Source organism: Rana temporaria, chromosome 12 (genome assembly GCF_905171775.1).
Source record: "Rana temporaria chromosome 12, aRanTem1.1, whole genome shotgun sequence".
Taxonomy (NCBI): domain Eukaryota; kingdom Metazoa; phylum Chordata; class Amphibia; order Anura; family Ranidae; genus Rana; species Rana temporaria.
In genome coordinates, this window is record NC_053500.1 from 59,440,872 (window position 1) to 59,448,324 (window position 7,453).

The window sequence follows — 7,453 nt, forward strand, 5'->3', positions numbered from 1 at the left end:
TATTCTGTTCCAATGCTTTAATTCCCTCCATCACCAATTTGTTACTATGAGTGGTGCGTTTAATTTCCAAATCTTGGATTTTCCCTTGCACCATACTTTTGAAGACTTCCACATGATGGTGAGTCCCTTTTTGTGGATTGAATACCGAACTGTTTCTTAACCCGCTGTGTTGGAATCCTGTATTTTCTGTTTGGGGTTCATATGTGGTTTGTTTTGAAAAATGTTTTTTAATGTTTAATTTTCTCACGAATTTTTCCACATCTATGAAGGCCTCGAATTTATCAAGGCATTTGTTGGGGGCGAATTTTAGACCCTGTGACAGGACTGTTAATTCTGCCTGAGAAAGGTCTACCCCCCGCCAAATTGAAAATGCCTTCCCCTAGTTGTCCCTGGCTCTTTTTCTTCCCGGTTCCCCCTCTTTTGCCTCTGGTTCTGCATTTATTTTCGGGGGCTGGGATGAATTGGTGGGAATCTTGTAGGGCTTGTTCCAGCCCCTCCATTCCCCCCCTGGCTGCTGTCCAGGGTGTTGTTGTCCCTGTTTGCCTCTATGGTTGCCCCTGGATTTGCCTCTAGGGGGTCTCTGGGCATACTGTTGGGGACCCTGATAATAGTTGGAATAGTTGTAATCCATTGGGCGATTGTCCAAGGGTGCAAACCGGTTGTGATTGGGTGCCATATATGGAGCAGGTTGATAATTATTAGGAGGTCCTGGATGGTACCCACTATTGTATGGGGGCTGGGGTGGGGGTCCCCTCCCTCCCTGCTGTTGAGGCCCTTGTGATGTTTTTTTCGTTTTTTTGGGGGTAGAGGACTGGGTTTTGAATTTGTTAGCGGCTAAGGTAACTAAATTGTGTACTTCGATGTCTCTATCTATGGAGGAATCTTTGGAGCCAATAGGGTCAGATTTGATCTGCCATTTGTATACCTTGGAATCCTGGTAGTCTTTGGTATCCCTGTGGTACTTTTTTAATTTTTTGTTTTTTATATTCCCATCATATTTGGTCAGGTGACTTTGGAGGGTTTGAGCCCTCTCCAAGTACTCTTTGGATCCCATAAAGGGTCCCATAGATGTTTTGAGATCAGTGATATGGGCTTCTGTGATAACATTTTCAGCCTTACGTCTCCTGATCATTAATTGTAAGAGTTTTTGCTCGCAAGGTAAGGAGCCATCCATTATTATTCTGGTGACCTATAGGTGAAGGCGGATCACTTCTTTCTCGCACTTTGGCTATTTTGAAGATTCACAAGCACAAGCACTTTAGCATTTGCACTTTTCCCTGCGATTTGGGATTGGATTATTTGCATTTTGCACCTGGACTTGATACAACACTGGATCCATTTTGCACTTAACTATTTATTTGCTGGACATTCTTTTAAATTTTTTTTTTTTTTTATATATTTTATTTATTTTCCACAGCATTTGGCACTATTGTACTTATAGAGTTTAGACTATAATCTGTTTGGTTTTTCACATAGATTTGGGTACACAGTTACACTGTGTACTACTCAAACGCACATTGTGACACGCATCCACTATTTTGATATAGCGCCCCTCACCTCACTATACAATATATGCAAGTCAGTCACCTGATTTTATTCGGGAGCAGCTTCACTCAGTTAGTCACTTGATTTATCAAGTATATAATTTAGTGTAATTCATTTGGCGCGAGATTTCTTTTTCCTGTATACTATTGAGCCACTGGGTGGCTTCCTTTCTACGCAGCCATGGATGTTTTTAATTTTATGCAGAGTCGCCAAACCAACATAGAGGAAATATTCCAACAACAACCCAGCCCCAATGTGGACCTGGACAGGAGCTTCAAACAGCTCCAGTTCAACATGGAAAAGCAGATCAGGGCATGGTGGGATATAGCATCTTTCGAGATGTATATTCTCAAAAACCAGACACCTAGGAGGCTGAGGTGGGATGTTTACCCCAATGATGGTTTGGAAGATCTCACACTAGCAGATGAATGGTTCCAATTTTTTAATGCTTGCGAGCAAAAACTCTTACAATTAATGATCAGGAGACGTAAGGCTAAAAATGTTATCACAGAAGCCCATATCACTGATCTCAAAACATCTATGGGACCCTTTATGGGATCCAAAGAGTACTTGGAGAGGGCTCAAACCCTCCAAAGTCACCTGACCAAATATGATGGGAATATAAAAAACAAAAAATTAAAAAAGTACCACAGGGATACCAAAGACTACCAGGATTCCAAGGTATACAAATGGCAGATCAAATCTGACCCTATTGGCTCCAAAGATTCCTCCATAGATAGAGACATCGAAGTACACAATTTAGTTACCTTAGCCGCTAACAAATTCAAAACCCAGTCCCCTACCCCCAAAAAAACGAAAAAAACATCACAAGGGCCTCAACAGCAGGGAGGGAGGGGACCCCCACCCCAGCCCCCATACAATAGTGGGTACCATCCAGGACCTCCTAATAATTATCAACCTGCTCCATATATGGCACCCAATCACAACCGGTTTGCACCCTTGGACAATCGCCCAATGGATTACAACTATTCCAACTATTATCAGGGTCCCCAACAGTATGCCCAGAGACCCCCTAGAGGCAAATCCAGGGGCAACCATAGAGGCAAACAGGGACAACAACACCCTGGACAGCAGCCAGGGGGGGAATGGAGGGGCTGGAACGAGCCCTACAAGATTCCCACCAATTCATCCCAGCCCCCGAAAATAAACGCAGAACCAGAGGCAAAAGAGGGGGAACCGGGAAGAAAAAGAGCCAGGGACAACTAGGGGAAGGCATTTTCAATTTGGCGGGGGTAGACCTTTCTCAGGCAGAATTAACAGTCCTGTCACAGGGTCTAAAATTCGCCCCCAACAAATGCCTGGATAAATTCAAGGCCTTCATAGATGTGGAAAAATTCGTGAGAAAATTAAACATTAAAAAACATTTTTCAAAACAAACCACATATGAACCCCAAACAGAAAATACAGGATTCCAACACAGCGGGTTAAGAAACAGTTCGGTATTCAATCCACAAAAAGGGACTCACCATCATGTGGAAGTCTTCAAAAGTATGGTGCAAGGGAAAATCCAAGATTTGGAAATTAAACGCACCACTCATAGTAACAAATTGGTGATGGAGGGAATTAAAGCATTGGAACAGAATAAAAACATAGTAGTACGCCCAGCAGACAAAGGCGGAGGGGTAGTCATACTCAAGAGGGCGGACTACTATGGAGAGATCGACCGTCTTCTGAGTGCTACTGACACCTATTTACCACTCTCGGGAGATCCGCTGGGTAAACTTAAATTAGAACTTTCACTATGGGTGGAAGATGGGAAGGTGCAATGCATCCTAACGGAAAAAGAAGCACACTATCTAGTGCCCAAAGTACCTCGCACACCTGTCCTTTACATTGTGCCTAAGATACACAAAAACAAGACCCATCCACCAGGAAGACCCATCATCAGTGGGATAGGATCACTCTATTCCAGAGTGGGAGAATATTTGGATTTCTTTCTCCAACCCCTAGTTGTACAGGGGAAAGCCTATCTCAAGGATAGCAAAGAACTCATAAAATCGTTAGCATCCATCACAGTTTCAGAGGAAACGTGGTTGGTAACTGTAGACGTAGAGTCGCTTTACACCAACATCCGGCAAGCAGACGCAATTCTGGCAGTAAAGGAGGCCTTGGAAGAAAAATCTTCATTACCCCAGGCCCAAATTGGATATTTGGTGAAGGGTCTTAAAATAGCTATGGGAAACAACTACTTCTGGGCCCAGGGAGACTTCTACAAGCAAATCAAAGGAGTCGCAATGGGCGCCAGGTATGCCCCCAGTGTAGCTAATCTGGTACTTAACAGATGGGAGGAAGAGACCATTTTTAAGGACAATGTTACATCGCTTATACATTACCGAAGGTATATAGACGATATTTTACTATTCTGGGAAGGTCCCCAAGCATCATTGGAACAATTTTTATCCAAAATGAATACCAACAACTACGGTCTCAGTTTCACAGCAGAGTCCAGTAAGACTTCCAGCCATTTTTTGGACCTTACGCTAACGAAAAAGGGCAGCCGGGTCCTCACAAAAACGTATTTTAAACCAACGGACCGCAACGGATTCGTGCCTATTTCAAGTTGCCATCACCCAAAATGGCTGGGTGCAATACCAAAAGGGCAATACATGAGGATCCGTCGAAACTGCGATGATGTTGCGGATTTTGAACTACAAGCCGCAATATTAACTGAGAAGTCTATAGAAAAAGGTTATACCAAAAATGCATTGTGGAAAACGCAGCAAGAAGTCTTGGCAATGGATAGGGAGTCCCTCTTGGAAACTAGAGTGAGACCCCCCAGAAAAGAAGATGTACCTTTTATATCAGGTTACCACAGGCAATATAGAAGTGTGGAAAAAATTGTCAAAGAGTTTTGGCCTATACTTTTAAAAGACATGGATTTGGTCAAAATCCTGCCGAAACATCCCACCTTTATCTATAAGAAAGCACCAGGCCTGAGAAATATGGTAGCCACCAATGTCCCAGATCCTCCAGAAAAGCCACACACTTTCCTGGACGGATCCAGCTTCCACTACTGCACCCGCTGCAGATCCTGTAAGAAAACAAAAAGGCAAGGAAAAAAGATCAGTAAGTTCACGTCCAGTGTAACTGGACAAAAATTCACTATCAAACCATTGATAACATGCCATTCCAAATTTGTAACGTACGTCCTAGAATGTCCGTGCACTCTGCAATACGTGGGCCGGACTACCCGCAAACTTAAAGTCAGAATAAACGAACACGTGGCCAATATAATTAAAGGGTACCCAGAACACAGCGTGTCTAAGCATTTTGACTTGTACCACAACAGGGACCCGAGTCTGTTAAAATTCTATGGAATTGATAGGATTACCAAACATTGGCGTGGTACTGACCTTACTAAGGCAGTTTCTCAGAACGAGACTCAATGGATACATCGTCTAAGGACTATGCGACCACTAGGGCTCAATATAGAGCTCGACCTTAATTGTTTTTTAACTGATGCGTGAACGGCAGACCTATGGGGTGAGCAAACAAACAGTTTAGTGCATCATTCCATACACACACCCAGAGGACTTTGGGAGATCCCCACTCCAAGGGGCTGGGCAGTTTGCACATCACCCATCGGCCAACCCATCTTGAATTGGGCTCACACAAAACAAAAGGGTAGAGGGAAAACACACATTCCTTGCACCACCTGAGCCTTGGAGTGTAGAATTTTGATTGTTTTACAACTAAAGTTACATACACACTCCTTGTACTACTCGAGTAGGATTGTATAATTTTTATTATTTTTTATTATTTTATAACCTATTTTAACTAATTTACAGGCTACGCAAATGGCACACATATTAAATAATAATATAACTGGGAGAACTAAAAACGCACTGCATCTAGATGGATTTAGAATACTGGTGCTATTTTGCACAATACCACATAACCCCTCTAGATGGCGCACAGAACACTATGGACCCATTGCATAGCATATTAAAAATGCCAGAGTTTTAAACAAATTCAACACGTCCAAATAAGAATTCAAAGATACATTTCAGGTATTTTAAGCAGCGAGCAGATACATGTATGTATTGATTTATGATTGGAGACAGTTTGCACAGCCATAATGTGTTTAATATGTGAGCTTTGGTAACTGGGACAGAGGCTGTCACATGATCCGATTGCCCCTCCCACAGGCTGATAAACAGACCTATATAATAGGGCCCAGATTCACGAAGCAGATACGACGGTGTATCTCAGATACACCATCGTATCTCGGATTTTTTCTGGTCCTATCTATGCACCTGATTCATAGAATCAGATACGCATAGATAGGGCTGAGATCCGACAGTGTCACACTGTGTTACACTGTCGGATCTTTTTTTTGAATTAAAAATGGCGCCGGGGGCGTTCCCGCTGATTTACACTGAATAATATGTAAATCAGCGAGATACGCGAAATTCACGACCGTACGCGGACCCGACGCGGTGTTCTTACGTCGTTTCCGTAGCGCGGTACCCGTCGTATACTTACCCCTGCTAAAAGCAGGGGTAAGTATTGTTAAGTATGGCCGTCGTTCCCGCGTCGATTTTGAAATTTCCAACGTCGTTTGCGTACGCCGATTCACGAACACGCGCGTCGCAAGTCTAGATCACGTCGCAACCACTGACGTCCTATTGACGTCAGTGGGAGCAATGCACGCCGGGAAATTCCCCGGATGACGCATGCGTATTTAAATCGGCGCGGGAGCGCGCCTGATTTAAATATGACACTCCCCTAGCCGCGGAATTTGAATTCCGCTGGGGGATTTAGGATCCGCCGTCGCAAGTTTGGAGGTAAGTGGTTTGTGAATTAGCCACTTGCCTCCTAAACTTGCGGGAGCGGATCTTAATTCACGTAGATCGAGCGGATCTATAGATCCGCTGAGCTACGTGAATCTGGCCCCAGATGTCTGTTGCGTGTGCTGGATACGCTTCCTGAAGACGGTTTAACTGAAACGTGATGTCGAGGCGGTATCCGAGCGCACACGCATAGCCACGCACTTCCGGTCTCACTGGTTGATGGACAACTAGCGGTGGAACGCACGCTAGTGGACCAGGACGCGGCCATCTCTTATCTTGTCTTACTATCCCCACCACCTACAGCCTCAGTGCCGGGAACGGGCACCAGCAACAGTAAGAGGCCATTTGGCATTGTAATTTTAACTTTTGTATATTAAATGGTTTTACACTATGGTGGTATCTCTTCTCCTTTCTTGGTACACCATTTGCTGCAATCGCTGACATTGGAATCCAATGAGACCCTGCTGATCCTCATTTAAAACAAGCCTGATCGACCATATTTTAAGTAATCTGGTCAACACCGTGTGGTAAGGAGCCATCCATTATTATTCTGGTGACCTATAGGTGAAGGCGGATCACTTCTTTCTCGCACTTTGGCTATTTTGAAGATTCACAAGCACTTTAGCATTTGCACTTTTCCCTGCGATTTGGGATTGGATTATTTGCATTTTGCACCTGGACTTGATACAACACTGGATCCATTTTGCAATTAACGATTTATTTGCTGGACATTCTTTTAAATTTTTTTTTTTTTTTTTTTTATATATTTTATTTATTTTCCACAGCATTTGGCACTATTGTACTTATAGAGTTTAGACTATAATCTGTTTGGTTTTTCACATAGATTTGGGTACACAGTTACAATGTGCGTTTGAGTAGTACACAGTGTGACACGCATCCACTATTTTGATATAGCGCCCCTCATCTCACTATACAATATATGCAAGTCAGTCACCTGATTTTATTCGGGAGCAGCTTCACTCAGTTAGTCACTTGATTTATCAAGTATATAATTTAGTGTAATTCATTTGGCGCGAGATTTCTTTTTCCTGTAGGATATTTATTATAGCAAAAAGTAAAAAATATTGAATTTT